This window comes from Alligator sinensis, unplaced genomic scaffold (assembly GCF_000455745.1).
Source record: "Alligator sinensis unplaced genomic scaffold, ASM45574v1 scaffold1092_1, whole genome shotgun sequence".
Classification (NCBI taxonomy): Eukaryota; Metazoa; Chordata; order Crocodylia; family Alligatoridae; genus Alligator; species Alligator sinensis.
The window spans coordinates 271,376-294,712 of NW_005842252.1; the positions used below are offsets into that span (position 1 = coordinate 271,376).

General features: G+C 46.5%; 1 long non-coding RNA gene across 1 annotated transcript in view; it reads left to right on the forward strand.

Annotated features, from left to right (window-relative positions):
* The window catches only part of LOC102368287, a 23,266-nt gene extending 20,573 nt beyond the window's left edge, over window positions 1-2,693 (forward strand). The window contains exon 3 of the long non-coding RNA XR_324315.3: window positions 1,998-2,693. This is a non-coding gene — a long non-coding RNA (uncharacterized LOC102368287). The remainder of the gene's footprint in view (window positions 1-1,997) is intronic.
* Window positions 2,694-23,337: the final 20,644 nt, after the last annotated feature.

A 23,337-nucleotide genomic window follows, 5' to 3' on the forward strand; every position in this document is an offset into this window, starting at 1 on the left:
AGAGAGACACAATGCTGAGACTTAAAGACTTGGAGGAATGCTTCCCCTTCGCTTCCTTTGTAGCCCACTCCTTTTCCTTGGAGCCTCCATGCTCCATCCATTCCTTAGTTAATTCCAGACTCCATTGTCCATGTCTCCCATGTTCATTTCCTTTGTCCTGTCCCTCACTGGGCCAGGGTCACTAAGGTAAGACCCTGTCCCATCTCTCATTTGAACAAACCATTCTCTCTTGTCCACCACCCTCATGATCAGGAAGTGCAGAGTGCGCTTATACCTCCTGGGGACTGTGTTTGCCTACTCTGATTTCAAGCTTCACTCATACTCTCTCACATTCTATTTCCTCCCTGTCTGCTGTCAGACCATGCTCCTATCTTCTCCATTGTGCCCCTGCTAGCTCCTTGCCACAGTTCCTGCCAGCCACAGATTTTAGTTCGCATTGATTCTCTCTTTCCATGCTCCCTCAGTCTCTCCAGTAGGAAACCCCTGTATCTCTCCCCTTTGAGTCTTAGTTGTACATTCAGAATTCATTCAGGCACTTTCCACTTTCCAAGTTTTCCCTCAGAAGTTTTCATATCCAGTAATAGGAGAAGTGTCACTTTGACCCTGTGGCATTGTTCTCCATCAATTCTTTTGGAGGATCCATTAGCTTCAAAGCTAACATGCTTCTTTGGAAAGGCCTTTGAAAAGATTATGAAGGATCATATTTGTGGGAGTCCAGCAGGAAAAATAATGCAGCATGGAAGGGAAACCAGCATGGGTTCATAGCAGGTAGATCATGCCTGACCAATCTGGTTCTGTTTTATGACAGGGTCACAAAATGCTTAGACGCAGGAGTAGAGTTGGATGTTGTTTTCTTGGATTTTAGAAAGAAACAGTACAGTCGATACAGTATCTTATCCCATTCTCATAAATAAATTAAGAGGCTGTGACATAGATGTTTACATGGTCCAGTGGGTGGCAAATTGGCTTAATGGTCACACCCAGAGAGTGGTAGTAGATGGCTCGGTATCGACCTAGAAGGATGTGGGTAATGGGGTCTCACAGGGTTTGGTCCTTGGACCTGTACTCTTCAATATCGTCATCAGTGACTTGGATGTGGGTGTGAAATGTACTCTGTCCAAGTTTGCAGACGATACTAAATTGTGGGGTGAAGTGCACACTCCAGAGAGTAGGGAACAATTGCAGGCAGACCTGGACAGGTTAGAAAAGTGGGCAGTACACAATAGGATGCAGTACAACGAGGACAAGTGCAGAGTGATGCACCTAAGGTGCAAAAATATCCAGCGCGCCTACTGGCTGGGAAGTGACCCTCTCAGCAGCACAGAAGCGGAAAGGGATCTCGGAGTCATGGTGGACTCCAAGATGAACATGAGTCATCAGCATGATGAAATCATCAGCAAAGCTAACTGTACTTTTTCATGCATCAGATGATTTGGAGGCCGCAGTTGGAGTACTGCATCCACTTTTGGGTGCCATACTTCAAGAAGGCTGTTGATAGAATTGAGAGGATCCAGAGGAGGGCCACTCATATGGTTAGGGGCTTACAGGGTAAGCCCTATGAGGAGAGACTGAGGGAGCTGGACCTCTTCAGCCTCCACAAGAGAAGGCTGAGAGGTGATCTTGTGGCCGCCTACAAATTCATTAGGGGGATGCAGCATGGGATCAGAGATGCTCTGTTTACCAGGGCACCTCTTGGGGTAACAAGGAACAATGGTCACAAACTGACAGCAGATTTAGGCTAGATATCAGGAAAAACTTCTTCACAGTAAGGGTGGCCAAAATTTGGAATGGGCTTCCAAGGAAGGTGGTGCTCTCCCCTACCTTGGGGGTCTTTAAGAGAAGGCTGGATAGGCATCTGGCTGGGGTCATCTGACTCTTTCCTGCCTAGGCAGGGGGTCGGGCTTGATGATCTGTTGAGGTCCCTTCTGACCCTAGTATCTATGTATCTATGTATTACTGGTATTATCATTAATTGGTATTATGTATCATTGCCTTAGGTTGAAAGGAAAGGAAATTTGAATTTGGAGGAGAAATTTGGGTCTGGAACCAAAGCAGCACTGGACACAGGAAGGAGCACTTGGCTAAGATAAGGACTGAAAGCAAAGTGGCAACAGCTGTTGAGGAAAGGTGACTCAAGAAGAACAGTGATAGACAAGGAGGCCCAGGATCTAATCAGAGTCAAACTATGACTTTCAATGCTGAAACCTCCAGCAGTCTCCACTGGACCAAAGCAAGGTTTCTGGACAGAAGTAACGTTCATGAAGACAGTTTAAGATGGGTGAGCACCACTTGAAGACTATGGCCTGTGGGTAGTGAAAGCATGGTTTGGCCAGAGCCTGTTACTTCAATGAGAAGGTAGTAAAAGTAGAAGAGCCACTTGCTACCTGTTTCTGCTTCCCCACTCCAAACATATGGACAGATGTTGGTGAGGATACTTCAGTGCATCTCTAGAGCCACTCTCAAGACTTCAGTGAGATGCCCTTGAAGAGCTTCTCCAGTGGATGGAGCGCACTCAGGAACATCTGTGCCAGGACACTGCCACTGCATTGTAGATGTACACAGGGAGTCAAGACTCCTACAGCCCTGACAGCTGTGAAAGAGGGGACTGTGAAATGCCTACTGAGTAGAGTTGGCTGAAATTTTTTCAAATGAAAAGGCCTTTTGCTCCTTGAAAGTCTCAAAGAAACATCAATGTTTTTGAAATTTTCCATTTTCCAAAACATTTTTCCAGGATAGATTATTATTGCTATTTTAATCAACATAATTTTCTAATTTTGGGTTACTAAATGTTGTTTGCAAGTGTTCAATGAATAAACACCATTTTACAGAAACCAAAAGCATCAATAATAATTTCAATAAAAACTGTAAAAACATTTCAGTTCACATAGTGGTAAACATTATTCCCCCCCAAAAAGGTCTAAGGTCAGAAAATGGGTTTGTTTTGAATTCTGTCAAGTGGAAATATATTTTTTTTTAGAAATGAGAATATCACCTTCCCCCTATATTTCAACCAATCCAGATATTAAGTCCAAATTTTTTGTTTTTAAGGAATTTGAGGTTATCCTCTGCTTCTTTTTGTTGAAGTATTAGACTACTGTCTTCCTGAGGAGGAGATAGTTCACCCCAAAAGATGCAGGGATGAAACAGGAGTGTACAAATGTACTACCATACCAATCTGCCCCCCCCTTCTCCCCCCCCCACTAAAAAGGCATAGGCACAGGTGCACTGGGGAATAAGCTTAAGTACCCTAAAGGATACTGCAGTCTGCACACTGCTTTTCTGCAGCAAAGGCAAGTAGGCCTTTGCCTAGTTATACTCAGGGCTGTACCTAAATGGTACAATTTAATCCATGCTAGTTATTGCTACACAGACCACAATCACCATACCACAGCATGCAAACCATGAATTAAACCCACAATATAATTAAGTGCCATCAATTTTCACAGCCACTAGCAGGAAAATAAACAGGACACATCAATGGAGAAAGACAATGTGATTTCAGGTTTAAGCTTCCAACAGAGAAATGAAATTTGAACAAACAAACAGTATTTCCTTTAAAAAAGAAAAAAAAAAATTCTACTGCCCATAAAAGCAAGAGCCTGGTGACATTCAGGTCACTGTGCAAGATGCATTTATTTGGTTCAGCATTTGATTAACTGCTTGTGTTTTTGTGTTTTAATTTTCTGTAATTGAAGCACATTGCTGTCATGGTGACAGGCACTATAGAAATGAGTAAAATATATAAATAAAAGTTCAGAATGGTTTTGACCGAGTCTACACTAATTAGTGTGTAAGACAAACAGACAAATGTTTTCTGGGATTTTTGTCAGCTGTATCCAAATTCCTCCTCTGCATCTCAGTTATCAGCAAAACCCTTTTGAGACATTAAAAAGGCAGCAGATGGTGCTGGGAATACTCATAGTCATAAGATATGTTCTCGCCGAGCCAGATATTAGTAACAAACGATCCAGTAAACAAATATTGTGAACCAATGAACCAATGACCACTTAACATGCTGGTAGTGGAAGTAGGGTGGGAGCAACAGCACTCCAAAATGAGTTGTGCTGGGCCAACAAGAGCCTATGCAGAGTTTGCGTTTGGTTAAACAGTAGGGGTGTGCAAAGTGGGCCCTATTTGATTTGGATTCAGATTTGGCCTGAATCAGGGACAGTGATTTGACTTGTTGATTTGGATCACTGCCCCTGATTCAATTTGGCCGAATCCGAATCTGAAGATTCGATGCTGATTCAGAGAATCAGCAATTTGGACATCATAGACACAGCTTTAAGTGTTTTTTCTACATACCTTGAGATACCAGGTGTGGCTCATGTACACTGCGATGCTGGGGCAGATGGAGCGTCCCACAGAAGTGCGGGGGCTCCCCGTGTGCTCAGTGGGAAACCCAGAAGTGTACCAGCAGTACTTCCAATCCACTTCCAGGTCTGCTGGGGAGTGCGCTGGGGGGCACCCCTCCAGCTTGGCAATCAGCCATGGGAGGACCCTGGGTGCCCTCCCCAGACCCAGGAGGCACCAGTTGCTGAGCTGAGGGGGTGCTAGGGGGCGCCCAGCGTGCTCCCTGGCGGACCTGGAAGAGGACTGGTCCACTTCCGGGTCTGCTGCCGAGCATGCTGGGGAGCCGCCTGCCCTCCTGTGGGACACTCCATCTGCCCCAGCATCACAGCATTAACGAGTGGCCTGGTACCTTGAGGTATGTAGAAAAAACATTTAAAGCTGTGTCTATGTCCGAATTGCCAAATCTTTCCAAATCTCTCCAAATCCCTCCAAATCGATTTGGAGGGTTCCAGTTTGATTCGGAGAGATTAAAGTGTCCTCTAATTTGATTCAATGATTCCGCAGCCAAATCGGGCCAAATCTCTGCCAAATCGAATCAGGGGCCGAAGCTTTGCACAGCCCTAATAAACAGCTAAAGTCTGATCTGAATCATTCAAACTTTGATGGCTTGTGAGTCAGGTATTGGACCTTCTTTCACCTCATACACAGCAATAGGTCTCCTTAAGATGCACCACCTCTCTCTGCCTGTTATCTTTCAGTGATAGCCTATCAGACCCATGCTGCCATTTCTTTTGGGCTGTCAAACATATGACCCGTGGGCCCGTAGAGCTGCCCCATCCAGCCTACGGGGCTAGCAGTGGGACAAGGGACTTGCAGGAATAGATAGCAGGGGGAATACCCTGTTGTAGCATCTGGGGCTCTGGGGCCCTGTTGGATATGGCTACCAGTGGCAGGGGAGAACAAGCGAGGGTTGTGCCAACATAAAACTTTCTTTCAACACTGAATAAGGAACTTCATTGTTTATGGTGAAACTTATAAAAAATATTCTCAGGCCTCTCCTGTCTGCCTTCCCATTGAAGATTTAAAGAAGCAACAAACATATGTATTATTATTGCTATTGTCATTGCATACTTAGTCTGATCATAGTATGCTATTGTATCTAGATTAACCCAGCCAAGTGGGTGCTGCAGGGGAAGAAGTCTGGGGTCTCTCTCCCAGCAGCCACTGCCAGAACAACCTTTCTCCCCATCCCTGACCTCCTGTCCACTGGCAACTGTCAGCAGTGGCTGGCAGGGAGAGGGGGAAGGAAACCCCTCAACCATGAGGGCCTCCCCACAGCTTGTTGCCTTGGGAGTCAGAGACTACCAGGCTCCATTCCCCCACCCCTGACCACAGTTCCTGGTGTGGCAAAAAGCTGGAGCAGCTCCACACTGCATGATTCCGGCTGCAGCTGCCAGCTCACTTGGGTGGCAGGGGAACTGGGTGAACAGAGCCCCCTGCCACAAGGTGCCCCCCACAGCTTGCTGGCTTGGGGCTCGAGGGTGGGGGGCAACCCAGGTCTGCATGGCAAAGGGCCTCTGTTCACAACCCCCTTGCCCAAGCAACCTGGCAGGACTGCCCCTCCTGCAGCTGCTGACTGCTACTGTCAAGAGGCTGGGTGGGGAAGAAGGGAGCCCCCCTGTTGTAAGGGTCCCACCCACAGCTTGCTAGCTGGGGTGTTTGGAGGGAGCTGGGCCGGACTGCTCTAGCTTTTCACCGCACCAGGAACTGTGGTTGTCACGGGGAGGGAGCCCATTGCTCCCAGCTTGCTGGCTTGGGAATTGTAGCGGGGTCGGTTTGGGTTCGTGCCATATGGGGTAAGCCCCAGTTCCTGGTACAGTGAAATACGGAGCTGGACAGCTCTGCCACAGTTGATGGCTACCACTGTCAAGAGGCTAGGGTTGAGGGGGGAAAGAGAGCCCTCCTGTCACATAGGGTTGGGTATTTGACTGGTCAAATAAAGTTTGGTCAATTGAATGGTCCAATATTGGTCAAAAATTGTAAAACAAATTGCCAATAAGTCCAAATAATACACAGAAAAAACACAAATTTTCATTAAGAATTGTGTCAAAAAAATTAAAAATCATATTTCTGTCAAGAAAACTACAAAAAAATTGCAGTTTTTTTGTAAAATTGCTTTAATCTTTGACTGGTCAAAAAATATGCCGTCCCTCCCCCCACTGGCCCTAGTTCTCCGTGTGGGGAAATGCTGGGCTTGGCTGCTCCTCCTGCAGCTGCTGGCTGCTGCTATCAAGAGACTTGGGCAGGGGGAAAAGGAGTCCCCCCTGCTGCAGGAACCTGGTCTCCCCCCACTTCTCATAAGACTCAAGCTAGCAAGCTGTGGGGGGCCCTTGTGGCAGGGGTCTCCCTTTCGCCCGTCCAAGCCTCTTGACAGCAGCAGCCAACAACTGCAGCAGAGCTGCCTGGCCCCACACTGTGCTGCACTAGGAACTGGCTGTGCTGCTGGCGGCTGCTGTCAAGAGGCTTGGGCAGTGGGGAGGAAAGGTGCTCCCTCTGTCATGGGGACCTGGCCCAGCTCCCCCCAAACACCCCAGCTAGCAAGCTGTGGGTGGGACCCTTACAATAGGGGGACTCTCTTCTTCCCCACCCAGCCTCTTGACAGTGGCAATCAGCAGCTGCAGGAGGGGCAGTCCAGCCCAGCATTTTCCTGTACCAGGAACTGGGGCCAGGGAGAGGGAGCCCCCTGAAAGACCCCAGCTAGCAGGCTGTGGGGTGGTCCTCACAGCTGGGATCTCCATTTCTGCTCCCTCTCCACTTCCAGCCGTTGCTGACAGTTGCTAGCTGGTCAGGGGGCAGGACTGGGGGCAGCTACTCTGGCAGCCTCCTGGGAGGCATGTAGGAGTGCCTCCCACCTGCTGGCTTTGGCTAATGCAGGCAGGCACCAAGGGCCACCTACCTTCACCCCTCCCCTGCCCCGCAACCAACCAGTGCAGGTCTTTTTGGTTGGAACGCACTCTATCTTATAGCACTTAAAGTGTGATAATTAAGAGTGTTTTCTGAAGAAGCTTTTTGAACGTCTGTACTTAGCCCTAGATTGGGTATTATGGAATTCCAGCTACCGTCACTGCCAACAATGGATTTCATTTTGCCATTGGGGAAGTTGCAGTTTGCTGCATCATCAGAATTGGAACATTTCATATCTCCTTTTCATCACAGCTAGTTCAATGGCAGCAGACTGTAGAAGTAGCTGTCAAGATTGCCAAAAAACTACTGGGGAAAGCACCAAGTGACAGCAGTAACCTATGGAAGCAAGAGTGAACTGGGGAAAAGGAACTCATAGAAGATAACGGTCTGCACACTCGCAAAGTGTCTTGCATCATTTAGGACGCAGAGAAGGCTGCCTGCAGCCTACTGACACTCAAAGCCAGCAATATGCAAATAATCTACAAATACAAATTAGACAGCTATGCGAAAAACAGACATACTTCACTGTGGAAGGAGCACTATGAAAAGCTCCTTGCCTAGCCTGATGATTGGTTGAGTATCTAACAAAGAGAGCAGACTATATGGGAAAGATATCATTTCAGTATAGTACAATCCACATATGCAGCAACTAGTAGTGAGGGCATATGTGACTGAAAGAGGTTAGTGCCACCACTGCAGCCATAGTGAGGTTTATACCATATCTAAAAGATAAATTAATAAGCAACCCCGACTACTCAGGATACCAGATTCTACAGTCAATTATACTGGTGTAAATCTGGAATAATTCCACTGGATTCAGTGGAACTGGTGTCAATGTATCCACCCTAAAATTAGCATATTTTCTTGCATGCAACATGCCCATGAATAAAATACACGCCTGATTCTTGAAAGGCAGAATGAAGATTAAAAGATCTTTCCCTGAAAGCTTCTGCTGGGTGGGGTGAGGGGCAGAGAGGGAGAGAAAGTGTCTACAGCCAGCAGCTAGCCCTGCATGTGCAGCACAAGCAGCTTTACTTTTACTTGATATTGGCAGAGGCTTAAGCAGCTGACACCTATTGCCACATTTCCTTGATTATTATGCACACTCAATTTCCAGCAGCTGAATTTTGGAAAAAAGACATGTGTTATATGCAAGAAAATATGGTATACTGGTGTAGCTAGGATCAAAATCTGGCACCATAATTTTGAGAGAATTTCCAGTGACTACTACTGCCAACCAATAAGATCTATAAGAAGAAATGGAAAAGACCTTTTAGATTGATTTGTCCATTTCTCTGTCAGTGACAGCTGTTCCTTACAGTAACATGTGTGGCTTAGTTTTAAATAACTTCAAGCTTTGGGGTTTCCAGAGCTTACATAAGGAGGCTTTTCCACAGTTTAGGAGGTCTCACTATGAAAAAACTCCATGCTGGGCCACATTCTCTGTGTTTGGGGATAAACCACTTTGGCATCTAATTTATACCTAAACTTGTCTGCAGTCCAAATTGAGGTGAGGAAGTGCTTAAAGTGTAAGTCCCCAAGTCCTTCAGGAAGATGTTCCCTGCCCACTCCTGCTCTGCACTTGCCAAATGCTGACAAAATATAGTGCAGCCACTGTATGGGATGTGCCCGCAACATGCACAGAGGTCTCTATCTTGGACGGGCTTTGTGGCATGCATTTAGCACCTCTCTTTTGGTGCCTACATTGGTATACGCAGAGCATAAGTGAGAGGTAGGGCTTATTATCATGGCAGTACACCCTAGCCTGTTGACACTTCTCTGTTGAGCAACTAAGCAACCCTTGGGAGACACAAGGACAGTCTCCCTATTTACTGTACAGGAAGCAGAGGGGCCTAACTCTATTGATCTGGATCACCTACCTATAGCAAGGCCAGATAGATATTAACTACTAAACTGAGGATATAACCAGGGCATAACCAGATGCAAATATGCACAATTAGTTGATCCTGCAATTAATGGGCAGCATATAAATTGCACCAGGATTATTCAAGTATATTTCTAAAAACTTATGTTTTTACTTCATGAATAGTAATATATTAAGCTATACTTTTCCCCAGAAGTGCAGACATGGAAATGTTCCATAATGTAAAAAGAACCTCCTATTAAGGCTCTTAGAAATTTATGTGAGGAAATCCCTGATATTTTGTTTTTCTCCTACTTTGAATCATAGTTTCATAGTTGTTCGAGGCTGGAAGGGACGTTACAGATCATCAGGTTCAGCCCCCCTGCACATGGGCAAGAAAGACTGCTATGTTCAAATGATCCCAGCAAGATGGGCATTAAGACGTTTTTTGCAGATCACCAGGGTGGATGACTGTACCACTTCTGAGGGGAGCCTTTTCCAAACCCTTGGCACTCAGCTTGTAAAGAAGTTTTTCCTTATGTCTAGCCTGAAGCGATCTTCAATCAGTTTGTGCCATTATTTCTTGTCCTCCCCTGGGTGGCCTTGGTGAACAGATGCTCCCCCAAGCCCTGATGTGTGCCCCTGATATACTTATAGGCTGCAACCAAGTCCCCCCTGAGTCTTCTCTTCTCCAGGCTGAACAATCCCAAGTCCCTTAGCCTCTCCTCATACTTCTTGGTTTCCAGGCCTCTAATCGTGTGTGGCCCTCCTCCGGACTCTCTAGCTTCTCCATATCCTTTTTGAAGTGCATATAGCACCCCAAACTGAATATAGTACTCCAGTTGCAGTCTCAACAAGGCCAAGTAAAGCAGAAGGATGACAACCTTTGCCTTTCTTGAGATGCCTTGGTAGATGCATGCTAGTGTTTGTTTAGCATTACCAGCTACAGTATTGCATTGGTGGCTCATGTTCTTTTTGTTGTCAATCATGACACCCAGGTCTCATTCAGTTGTGGTGTGTAGCACTGCCGAGTCTGTAGGTGTGGTGTGGATTATTTCTCCCCAGATGGAGCACTTCACATTTCTCTGAACTAAATGACATCAGGTTGAGGTCTGTCCACTTCATGAGTCTCTCCAGGTTGATCTGCGTTGCCAGCTTGTCTTTGAATATGACAACACTCCTGCATAGCTTGGTGTTGTCAGCAGACTTTGCCAGATTGCTTGTAATACCTGAATCCAAAATTGTTAATGAATATGCTGAAGAGCACTGGTCCAAGTACTGACCCCTGAGGGATGCCACTGGTCTCCCTCTGCCATGATGACTCCGTTCTGTCAATCAGTACTCTTTGGGTCCTACCATGGAGCCAGTTACTTAGCCACTGGACCATGAAGTAGTTGAGGCTGCATTTTCTCAATTTGACCATGAGGACATTGTGGGAGACCAGGTCAAAGGCATTTTTGAAGTCCAAGTATATTACATCAACCTCATTTCCTCTATCCAGGTGGCGAGTAACCTGATCATAGAAGGAAATGAGGTTGGTTTGGCACAACCTGCCCATGGCGAAGTCATGTTGGCTACCCTTCAGAATACTACCTTATGTTAGCCTGTGTGATGGTTTCTTTGATGATTTTCTCCAGGATTTTATCTGCAGTTGTGGTCGAATTGGTTGGCCTGTAGTTTCCTGGGTCCTTCCTTCTCCCTTTCTGAAAGATAGGTACCACATTGGCTATTTTCCAGTCTTCTGGGACCTCTCCCAAGTGCCACAAGTCTTCAAATAACTTTGCTATTGGTTGTACAATGATGTCAACCAGTTCTTTTAGCACTCTTGGGTGTAGTTTGTCCAGTCCAGCTGACTTATAGATATTTAGCCTTTGTAGGTGCTCCCCCACAAGATCTATTTCAACTAGGGGAGGGGGGTCACCCTTACCTTGGTCATCCTGTATCCTGTCAAGCAGGATAATACCCTTGGACTGGTGGAATACCAACGTGAAGTATTCATGCAGGAGTTTTATTTTGTCCTGGGTGTTGGTTAACAGCTATCCCATTTCATTTATCAGAGACCCTATGCTTCCCTTGTTCCTTTTGCAACTTTCTACATATCTAACAAAGGACTTTTGCTTGTCCTTGATTCTGGTTGCCAATTTATGTTCAGTTAGTGCTTTTGCTGTTCTGATCTGCTCCTTATAGGCGTGGGTGGCTGCTGAGTACTCCTCTTTGATAGTTGTTTCTGATTTCCATCCCTTGTAGGCATCTCGCTTTAATTCCAGGAAGTCCATGACTTCCCTGTTGAGCCAAGGGGGTCTCCCAGCTCTTTTGCTGCCATTCTTGTGAGAGAGAATAAACTTGCTTTGAGCTTGTGACAGAGGGCAGTTCTTGGGGCCAAATCTCCTGCCGGCCCACCCACCTGTCTCTATGGGGCAGGCCACCCAATCTCACCTGCCACGACTTTGTTGTTTCCAGAAACTGATGGTATAATGCAGGAGACTGCATATTACTACTCCAATGCCAGACTATCTGCAGCTCTGAATCTCTCCTACACCACAGCCCATGCCTAGCAGATGACATCCAGATTAGTATTGCTCCCCAGTCTGAGACAGGAGCAAACCCAGTCCAAAGTTGGGCTTCACTCACCCATGCATTCATACCACCTCCCTTCTCACAGGAGGCCTCTTACACTCCGCTCCCCTCTCACCGGGTCTCTGGCATACCGCCCATTACTGGGCCACACTCCACTGCCCTTGCTCCTCCCTGAGTGGCCCCTCTTGGGCCATCAGGCTTTGCTACTCATATACTGGTCTCACCACACAATCCTTCAGTTCCCGCGAGTTCTCCTACTCTATGTGGTCTGGCCGTGTGCCAAACCCTGGGCTAATTCTTCCCCAAGCCCATCACAGGGCAACTCTACACTACGTCCCACCCTGGGGTCAAGCTTGCAACCAACTTCTCATGGAGCTGGCCTTTGGACTGGCATTCAGGCTTACTCCCATTCAGCCCTACTCAGCGCACCTTTGGGACTGTCCTGCAGGCCTACTTGCACTTTAGTCCTACTCAGCCCCCTCACACACACAGCCCTTCAAACCTAATCCAACTTCAGCCCTACTTTATGCGGGGCCTCCCAACACTGTACATACTACTCCCCTCTGGGGTCTCCAGGATCTGCATCCCTGCTGGGCTCAGGTGCCTACACGTAGGCATACCCAGCTCCTACTACTCCCTTAGCTCTCAGAATTACCCACTAGATCATGGGGCTGGGGTTAAGGTGCCCCTACCTGCCTTTCACCGAGGAGGTAACTGGCCTGGCATTTCCTGGGGGCTCCCATGCCACTAGGAGCCCCACCAGGCCACCCTTCCCTGGCAGGGTGCAGTTTTAGATTATACCCAGGACCAAGAGCCTCCTGCTCTCACCTCTAGGTGTTCCATGCCACTCAGCCAGGCGATGTTTCTGCTTGGCTGGCAGCAGCAAACTGTAGCCTTTATATACCTAGGGTTCCCAAAATGACTGCCCTCATCAGGCACCTGGTAGTTGCCTGCCTCTGCTCTTAAAGTGGCAGGCACCCAAAGGTGCCTTGCCACAGAGCTTTTAGGATTGCTTCCTTAAGGAAAGACTACTCTTCTTGTATTCCCTTCCTCATCTAACCATGGTCCTGCAGGGCCTCGCCAACCAATCTCCTGAGTTTGTGGAAATAAACTTTCCTAAAATCAGGGATTTCTACCCTATTGGCTGATTTATCTGGCTTGCAGTGGATGGAAAAAGTGATCATCTCATGGTTACTGTCGCCCAGTTTCCCTTCAATCCACAGGTTGATCACTAGATCATCCCCTTTGGACAGAACCAAGTCTAAGAGTGCCTTGCCTCTGGGCAGCTTGCAGACTTCCTGAGTTAGATAGAGCTCCTCGACACAAGTGAGGAAGCTTTGTGAGTGATCAGATCTAACTGAGTGCTCATCCCTCGATATGTTTGGGTAGTTGAAGTCACACATGACTGCAAGCATGCAGCCTCTGCCAGTTCTCTAGAGAATTCTTGGTCAAGGTATTCTTCTTGATTCAGAGGTCTGTAATAAACTCCTATGATCAAGTCCCCTTCCCCATGCTCTCTCTGTATCTTGACCCAGAGGGTCTCAAGTAGCCTTTCTTTGCATCCAATTTTTGCCTCGAGGGTGGTGTAATGTTTCTTTACATACAGAACAACTTCCCTGCCCTTCTTCCCAATACGATCCCTCCTGTACAGGTTGTATCCACCTATGCCTGTGGTCCAGTCATAGGTGGAGTCCCACCAGGTCTCTGTGATCCCTATAAGATCATATTGCATGTTTGTTAGTATGAGGGCCAGTTCCTCCTGTTTGTTTCCATGCTTCTGGTGTAAGCGTACAGGAAACTAAGCTTGCCAATGGAGGCCCTAGGCTTTCCAGTAACCAGTGGAATAATGTGTCCATTGGCTGGTATCAGAGAAGGCTTCCTATTGTACGCTGGGATGCTGGTTTTCAGGTTGCCATTTCTCAGGCTTGTGTTGGTGGTTGATAGCCCAACCCCTGTTGATTTAAATTTAAAGCCCTGTCCAAGAGGTCCACCATTCTGGCCGAGAAAAGCTTCTTCCCCTTTGACATGAGATGGATGCTGTCTCTTCCCAAAAGATTGCAGTCCCTGTGGTGCATGCCATGGTGAAAGAAGCCGAAGTCTTTGCAGTAGCACCATCACCAGAGTCTTCTGTTTACTTCTTCTATGCACCTATCCCTCCAATACCCATGATCCGCAACCGGGAGGACTGAGGAGAAAAACTACCTGCACCCCCGACACCTTGAGTCCAGCCCCTAGAGTTCTGTAGTCTCTCATGACCTGGCCACGGTTGTTCCTGGCCATGTCATCTGAGCCCACATAGATGAGGAGTATGGGATAGTGGTCGGAAGGCCGGACAAGCTTTGGGATCCTCTTGGCCGCATCCCAGATGAGGGCCCCTGGAAGGCAACAGACCTCACAGATTAGGGGGTCAGAGAGGCAGATCACTCCCTCAGTCCCCCTTAGGAGGGAGTCACCCACCACTACCACCTTGCGCCTCTTCTTTGTGGGGGCTGGCTATCTTGCTTCTTCCAGAGTCGGTGCTTCCACTGATGACTCTGCTGGTGCTGTGAGGGGTTCATATCTGTTTCATAGTTCCAGGGGAGGGGTAACCCTGGTGCGTGCCTTGAAGCCAGAGACAGCCATTTTCCAGGCAACTCCAGGATGGGACTCTGGGTCAGTCTCATCTTTGTCCTTCATTGTGCTGATGGGCTTGTGTGCTCTTCCCTCTCCATTCTTCAGATGTAGGGCCTGGCAGTAACCATCAATCTCCTGTTTGTTGGCCCTAATGGTGAGCTGGTTCCGTTTGCAGTCCCTGTTCGCTGGCTCCCTGGTCACAGGGATGCAAGGTTGTGTGGGATTTTGCTATAAGGCCAGGTACAGACATTACACATTTACCAATATAAGTAGTCAGCAATCATTCACTTCGTTAGGGCTTCTGTCAGGCCCAGGCAGCAATCACTCAGCAATATAAGTAGTCAGAAACTGGTCTATACCCATTGTAACAGGGAGCCAGTGGCCCTGTTACAGAGCTACCTGAGATGAGTTAATTGCTTGTTAAGAACATGCGGTTCGGCGCAGAAGCCGAGTAACAGACTTATTGATTACTAATCAAGGACTTCCCACCCGGTGGCGGGGCTGGCTGGGAGGGTGTTAATTGCCATTTAAGGACTTTGTATAAAGGATCAAAGACTGATTGAATACATCCCCCGGAAAGGGAACTGGAGCTGAGGCTGAGAGCAAGCCAGAGCAACTGGCGTTTTTTTCTGCACGGGGGGGTGCAGGCTGGGGAAAGTAGAAAAGTTTTCCCTCTAAGACGAGGGACAGTGGTGCTTGTGGAATGCTGAGAGTGAAGTTGTCCCGGTGGTCTTCAAGACAGGTGCCTGATACTAAATTAAGAGACTGGGGAAGCCATGGAAAGGGGCTGGATGCTGATGCAACTGCCCAGGTAACTGTATCACATTTCAAGAGCTTGCCTCATCCCTGGGAGGGGTGAGTGACGAGGGAAGCTTACAAATTGCCATCTGTGGCAGTTAGAGAATGAGTGGCTGTCACTCTTCCTAAAGGTGGAGGGTGGGACAACCAGCAGCCCAGGTTTCCTTCAAACCCCTAGCAAATCCTAACCGAGCTTATTAATCTTGTTGTACAAATGGGAGCCGGAACCCATGACAGCGGTGAGAAACAGTGGCAGTGTGGGAGGGTGACACGTTGCAATCATTGTTAAAATCTGGAAGCTTACACCTGTTTGTGTTACCTTTATTTTCTCCCATCAAAGTCGTGGCAGGCGAGATGAACACAGGAACAGGAAGCAGGACTGAACATGTTTTTTGATCAACCCAGGAACCCTGTTTACACCCATAACAAAACAGAAGGTCAGCACACAAAATTGCTCTATACCCATAACAGAACAGAAGTTCAACATACATAGACTGGTTTAAACATGGCAGAAACTAGTCTAAGATGTGTGCCCCCCACTCCCAACCAAAAGGTGAATTTGTGTTCTGTTCGCTATTGATCTAAACTGTGTCATTTATGGAAAACCACATAACTTAAATCGATTCTACCTCAGGATTTTTGAATTTCTGTATCTAGCCTGAATATTCAAGGCAACATATGTTATCTGTCTTCTAAAATTTAGCAAAGCACCAGTCCCTATTCCTGTCTATGTTTCTTACACCAGCCCCTATTCCTGTCTGTGTCAGGTAAGGCATTGATAACAATCATTTCTGTGCTTTGTATTTGTACAGCTCTTTCTATTCAAATTCACAATTTTTCCATCCCCATGATAAAGGGAAGTTTTATAATTTCATAATATTCCCATGTTACAATCAAAAAATGGAGAGACAGAAAAGATGACTTGTCCAAGACTGCACAAGGTCATCTGTCTAAGGCAGTGGGCATCTTATTGCTTGGTAGGTAGTATTCTCTCTCTAATCCAGCGGTTCCCAATCTATGGGTTGCAACCCCAAATGGGGTTGCAACATCAGTGGATGGGATTGCAGGGGTTGGGGGCTGTGGGTTGGGAGTGAGGGGCCAGGCAGAGGAAATGGTGTCATGCTGAAGAAATGGGGCCAAAAATGGGATAATGCTGAGGAAAGGTTTTGGAAGCACTGCCCTAATCTATGACTGGGGTTCCAAGATGCTATTGTCATAAAATTAAGGAATAATTAGACTCCCCCATTAAACAGAAGTTGTGGACTCCATCACCAGGAAAGATTAGAACACTACACAAATATTTCTACTTAGTCAAGAAGTGTAGGCAATGAGGACTGTGTTCAAAACAGCAAATCAGGGTGTTTCCAAAGAACTCAGTTCCCAATTAAGGCATCAAAATAAGTTGTTGGCAGTCCTCCGATATGGGAATGGCAGATCAAAATAAGTAACCAGATTGTCAAAACAGCTTCTTTTTTTCAAACTCTACCTAGAAGTGTCACAAAGGGCACAGCTGGCTGCTAAACATTTTTGTGAATCTGGCCCCAGTTTGGGGAAAAATGGTCCATTATTAATGTGGTATCTAAACATATAGGTTTTACTGAAAAAAAGAACTAGAAATCTCCTGTTGTTCCCTGTGTCTCTGGCTGTAGCTCTTGCTTTTTGTCCCATTTGCCTGAAAACTGGCTGCTTCCTGCTTTGTTACTTTTTGTATGTTATAAACAATTACTTAGGCAATTTATTGTTGGGAAATACTTGCAAGTGATTGAGGCCTGATTTTATGTCAGGTTAAATAATTAGAAATGATTTTATATGCCATTGCCATATTCCTTCAAGTCACCTTAAAATGATATGAAGTTCAGAGCTGACATATTCAAAAGTACCTTCAATAGATAAGGATAAGCTACAATAATCCAGGAAAAATGCATTCAGATAAGTCAGCTCTTAGCACTGCAAGATAGAAAGGGGGCATGGAAACTTGGTAGGCAGGAAAAGTTTGGGTATGGGCCTGAGACAGGTTTCAAAAGGAAGATACATCTTTTGGCTTAGCAAGCAGTTGATTCCACACATTTAGCCTCTGTTTCTTCATATGGAATATGCATACACAGATTGCAGTTCTGTGAATTTATTCATGCTGAATTTTTTGATAAAAGCCTTAAAACTAAATCTTAATCACAAGTACTCTAAATATGAACAGCTTTGGTTTCATAGATTGTAAGTCTGGAACGGACCTCAGAAAATCATCGGGTCCAGCCCCCTGCACCAAACAGGAAAGATAACTTGGGGTCAGGTGACCCCAGCAAGTTGACTGTCTAGTCTCCTATTGAAGATTTTCAGGGTAGGTGATTGCACCATCTCTGGAGGGAGCTTATGCCACAGTCTGGACACTATGACTGTGAAGAAGTTTTTCTTCATGTTTAGCCTGAAACGATATTCCAGGAGTTTGTGGCCATTACTCCTGGTTTTACCCTTGGGTGCCCTGGGGAACAGTTTCTTACTGAGCCCTTGATGTACCCCCTAGTGTAGTGGTAAGCTGCTACCAGGTCCCCTCTCAGCCTTCTTTTCCTCAGACTGAAGAGCCCCAGATCCCTCAGCCTTTCTTCATATGGCTTGTCATGTTAGACTCTGATCATATGGGTGGCTCTTGTTTGGACTCTCTCAAACTTGCCCACATCCTTGTTAAAGTGTGGTGTCCAGAACTAAACACAGTACTCCAGCTGCGGTGTCACCCATGCTGATTAGAGCAGAAGAATCACCTCTTTGGATTTGCTGGAGATACATCGATTGATGCATGCCAGAGTATTATTTGCCCTACTGGCTACAGCATTGCACTGGCAGCTCATGTTCATACTGTGGTTTATTATTACCCCCAGGTCCCTTTCATTCATGGTGCTAGTCAGTTTGGTGCCACCAAGCCTGTAGGTGCGTTGGGGGGTTGCTTGTCCCCAGGTGGAGCACTTCACATTTCTCAGTGTTGAACTTCATCCGGTTCCAATCCACCCAACTTGCTAGCCTGTCTAGGTCCACCTGTAATTTTAGCCTATCTTCAAGTGTGACCACACTTCCCCATAACTTCGTGTCGTCCATTAATTTGGCCAGTGAGCCCTTCACCCCCACATCCAAATCATTAATAAAGATGTTGAAAAATATTGCACTGAGCACTAACTCCTATGGGACACAACTGCCCACTTCTCGCCAGAATGACACAGAGGCATTCACTACAGCTGTCTGGGTCCTATCCTGCAGCCAGTTTGTCACCCACCAGAATGTTTTGAAGTTAAACCCACAATCCCCCAATTTTCTCATGAGGAATTATGGGATACTAGATGGCCTTTTGGAAGTCTAGGTATACAATGTCATCCTGCTCTCTTATGTCCAGGTGGCGAGTTACCTGGTCATAGAAGGAGATGAGGTTGGTAAGGCAAGACCTGCACACAACGAAGCCATGCTGGCTGTCATTCAGAATCTTACCTTCTGCAAGCTTATTGCAGATAGGCTCCTTGATGAACTTTTCTAGGATTTTCCCTAGAATGGAAGTTAGGCTGACTGGCCTATAGTTACCCAGGTCCTCCCTCCTGCCCTTCTTGTGGATGAGCACAACATTGGCCCTCTTCCAGTTCTCAGGGACTTCTCCAGAGAGCTATGAGTTGTGGAAGAGTTTTGCCAGGGGTTCTGCAATGACTTTGGCTAGCTCCTTCAGCACTCTAGGATGAAGATCATCCGGTCCTGCTGACTTGTATATGTCCAATTTTATTAATTTGTCATACACCAATTCTACGGCAATAGTAGGAAGGCGATTATTCCTACCATGCTCATCCTCTACTCTACCTGTTGTGGTTTGCCCCTTGGTCCAGTGAAAGACTGAAGTGAAGTAGTCATTCAGGAGTTCAGCTTTTTCCTGGGTGCCAGTAACCAGCTCTCCTGAATTGTTGAGCAACGCCCCCACACTCCCATTTGTTTTCCTCCTGTTCCCTATGTACCTAAAGAAGGACTTCTTGTTGTCCTTGATTCCTGTTGTTAATCTAAGGTTGGTTACTGCTTTAGTCTTTCTTATCTGTTCCCTGCAAATGAGAGCCATCATGGAATAGTTCTCCTTGGGGCCTGCCAGTCTGTTATGACTGGTCATAAAAATCACATGGAATTGTTTCCTTTCCTGAAGTTAGTGAGTGCACCAGCTTCCTCAGTTCAAATGTAAAAAGTTGCATTCATTGCAGAGGAAGAGAGATAGAATACAGTTTCTCTTCCTGTATCTTTGCAGAACTGACACAAGTAAAGAAATTACTTCACTTAAACTTAGAAGATATGACTCTGGCTAAACACAAGCACCAGGTACAGTTTTATTGGTTGGTATAAGTGGTCAGAAACCATTTTTCACTCCTAACAGAATAGAAGTTTAGCACACATAGACTCGTTTAAAAATGGTAGACCCAGACTAAGATTTCTTCCCTCCCTTCCCCCTCCAAAGGGCGAATGTGTATTGTATTTACTACCGATCTAAACTACACCATTTACAGAAAACCATGCGACTTGGATCAATTCTGCCTTGAGCTTTTTGAACATTTGTACCTAGCCAGGAAGATGATCTGCCTTTTACATAGTCATATTTCAAAATACTGGCACAGTGCAGTCTTCATAATTTGCTTTGAATGTATTATCTTTCTCTGCTACATATGCTGCAGCCACTGGCCAAAAGGAACCCCTGAGTATAGATATAAATAGGTGATCATGTTTTAGGGTCAAACAGGTGAGCAAAATGACAACTAGGCTCTTGGTGCTTGTCCAGATACCAAAAAACAAAGGTGAGTAGGGAAGGGATGTATGACTTAAAGTCTCCTACCCCCATATTTGTTCCTGGAATACTGGTGTGCAAAACCATGTTATAATTTGCTTCCTCAGCAGATCAGATAAATGAGTATTTTGAGGACAATGTGGATAAAGGGCATTGTCACGGTGGGGTCCTGCAGGAGGGCCGTGATCTCCTTAAGGCCCTCGCTCCGTGCCAATTTGGCCCAAGGCCCCCCTCAAATTCTAGCCCGCCACATCTTTGATGTTCAAATCTGTTAGGGAGGCTCCCTTCACGCCTTCTCGGACACGGTTTATCTGTACGGAGAGCCCTGTGGGCTCCTGGACCCCTTTGTGGTCCCTGTTCTGTCATAGGTGTTTCAGGGCACCCTAGCCTTATGAGCTATACATGGCTTCTAAATTCCCATCCCCCAAGCCTCGCTGATGGGATAGACGCTAGTATGTCTCTCTATATGTACACGGCCTGTCTCTCGGGCCTCATCTATGTACTCTCGCCCCCCTCTCTGGGGCCTTCTCTGTAGTGTCGCCCCCCTGTCTGGGGCCTTTGCAATAGTGCCCCCTCCTGGGGCTTTCCCTGTAATGTCGCCCACACTCGGGCTTCTAAAATACAGCCCCCTGTCTGGGGCTCTCGGCGCCCACTCTAGGGACTTCTCGGCAATGCCCCCTGACTCTCACACCCACCGCGCTGCTACCCCCTTCTCCCAGGGTTCACCGTGCCACTACCCCCTCTCACCAGGGGCAACCGCAGCACTCTACCCTGCTCCGGGGTTTATCGCCACACTAGCCCTTCTTCAGAGGCTCACCGCACCCGCACTGGGCTTCCTGATAATATGGCCCCCTCTCTGGGGCTTGCTGTGCCCTTACTGGGCTTCCTAATAATATGCCCCCCCTCTCTGGGGCTGCTGTGCCCCTACTGGGCTTCCTAATAATATGGCCCCCTCTCTGGGGCTGGGGTCTACATACCCCACAAGTTGCGCCCTCACTGGCACCAGGGTTCCCATACCACTGGGGTTCCCCCTTTGATAACACTGCACCCTCACTGGCACCGGGGTTCCCATACCACTGGGTTCCCCCCTTTATGAGGATACTGCGCCCTGACTGGCGCTAGGGCCCCCATACCACCGTGGGTCCCTTTATGAGGCCTCCTCCAACCCCTATAGCCTCTCCCAAACCACCGGTATAATATCAGAAGCAAACAAACTCGAGCCTCCTGGCTATAACTCAACTCAAAGCCTCCTGGCTAAACCATGGTGCTCAAACCTCTCAGAGCTACCATCCTTCACTAAGCTAGAGCAGTTCTTGCAATGCTTGCATTCTAGCCCCAAGAGCTCCTACCTCCCTGGCCACTGGCAGAGAACTACCAGCCTGCTCTCAGCCCTGGGCTTTATGAGGGCCAGGCCCTGCCCCCTTCTGGCCAGCTGACTCGCATTAGTTGCCCCGGCAACCCGCAGCTGTGCTTGTTATGTCCTGCCAGGGCTCTCTCTCCCTGGCAGGTTCCACTCTCTAGGAGCAGAGCACCGAGGTGCCCTGCGACAGCATATTGGAATATACTTCAGAATTCTGATGTGATGTAATAATGATCATTAGGAAATAGATAATAGGACAGAGGACTGACAAGATGATCTAAACAGTTGTAGTTTAAACTAAAACACAGGCAGGCTTGTGATATGGGTAAAGCCAGCTCCTAAGTCAGGGGAAAATCCAAAGACTTGAGTAAGAAGCTGATCCAATAGTCAGAAAACAGTCTAAAAGCCAAGATTAAGACAGTGCCAGAGAGCTGGAATCAGAATCAAGAGTCAGGATATACAAGATTTCTGTGTCAATTGAGCAGAAACAGAAACCAAAATAAAGTAGGAACAGGGAACAAAGCTAATGCTATATCCAGGGTGGGAAATAGCAACCAGAGCTGAAAGTGTGCAGCATCAAGAAACTGCTTCAGCAGCGATAGACATTGTGCTTCATTCAATCTTCCTCATGTCTGAGGCCATAGCCAGTCAGACAAGGTAACCGAACAGGGGCCTGCTTAGCTCATCAGGATGTTTAGCACTGTGCTGATTCCTCTTCACACCAGCTGGGAGACTTACAACAACAGGGCAGAGCATAGACTTGGGTATGTGTGTTTGCTGGCAGGTAGCCTAAATGGTCTAGAGCATGAGCTCAAAGGAAAAGCACAAAAAAGAGGCTTTAGACAAGCCTCTAAAGCCCAGCTGTGCTGATAAAGCAGTTGGTGAAACTATGCAGTAATTTCTGTAGAGCAGGCAGTATTGCTTATTTTGAAGGTTTGTATTTTATATGAGACTCAAGGACATGACTGCTCAATGAGTCCAGGGTAAGTGTTTCATTGACTATGGAAGAAGCCATTCATGCTTTTTTATTTTGTATTTTATTTTAGAGGAAGTAACTCTATCACAATTAAATGAAAGGCACAGGTAGGCAGCTTGTTGTCAGATCCTAGCTAGGGAGTGAATGAAGAAGCTGTTAGGCTAGTAAAGGTCTGTCATTAACCCCAGGGAGGTCATCAACAGCCACCCATGGAATTAGGCTAGAGGAAGCCTTCCAAAAGTCTGTTCATGAAGAGAAAACTGCTAGCTACCAAAGCAAAGAGTGTTACTTGCGAACGTACAGAAGGAACCTTCCAGCCTCTTTAATTAGGATGGTGAACTTCAAGAGGTATGGTTAGAGAAACAAAGAATTTTCTGGGGCATGGTTTTATAGATAAAAAACTTAAAAACAAGTGCAGGATAGATGGCAGTTTATGAAGGGCATAATATTAAAGATATAGCAGGGAACAATCCTTATAAAACCAGGAATAGAAGTAACTGAACAAATTAGTTCACACAGGACAATTTTTTTTGAAGTCCTGTAAGAGAATCACAAAGCAACTGCACAGGACTGATCAGGCCATACCATTAGCAAAAGATGTAATAAGAACAAAACAGATTTTATAACCAGGTAAAATCTAGCAGACTGACAAGACATGCAGCTCTGATGCTTACTAGGATGAGAAGGCAAATAAGATATTCCAAGGATAAATACCTGAAAGCTGAATCTAGTATAATTAATCATAGGAGCAGGAACATTAATGCAATCTAATAGATAAAAAAGGGAGATGTTACTCAGCCGTGCTAGGAAGGATTAGGCAAAAGATTATCGGCCAGATTCTGCTCTCAATCGCAGTGGTTTAAGCCCAGAATAATTTCAGTCAAGCCAATGGATCTATAGCAGACTTTCTGCACTGAAACTTGTGATGGAATTTGTCTCAGCCGGGTAATGTGGAATGTATGCAATAAACCAGCTTGAAAAGAAAGGATTGCTTTTTCATGAAAATAGTCCACGACAAATTTGTCCTTATTTTATTTTGAAAAAAATTGAAAATGTTGAAATCTTTTGACCAGTATTCGTATGAAAAAAACCATGGCCCAACTGAA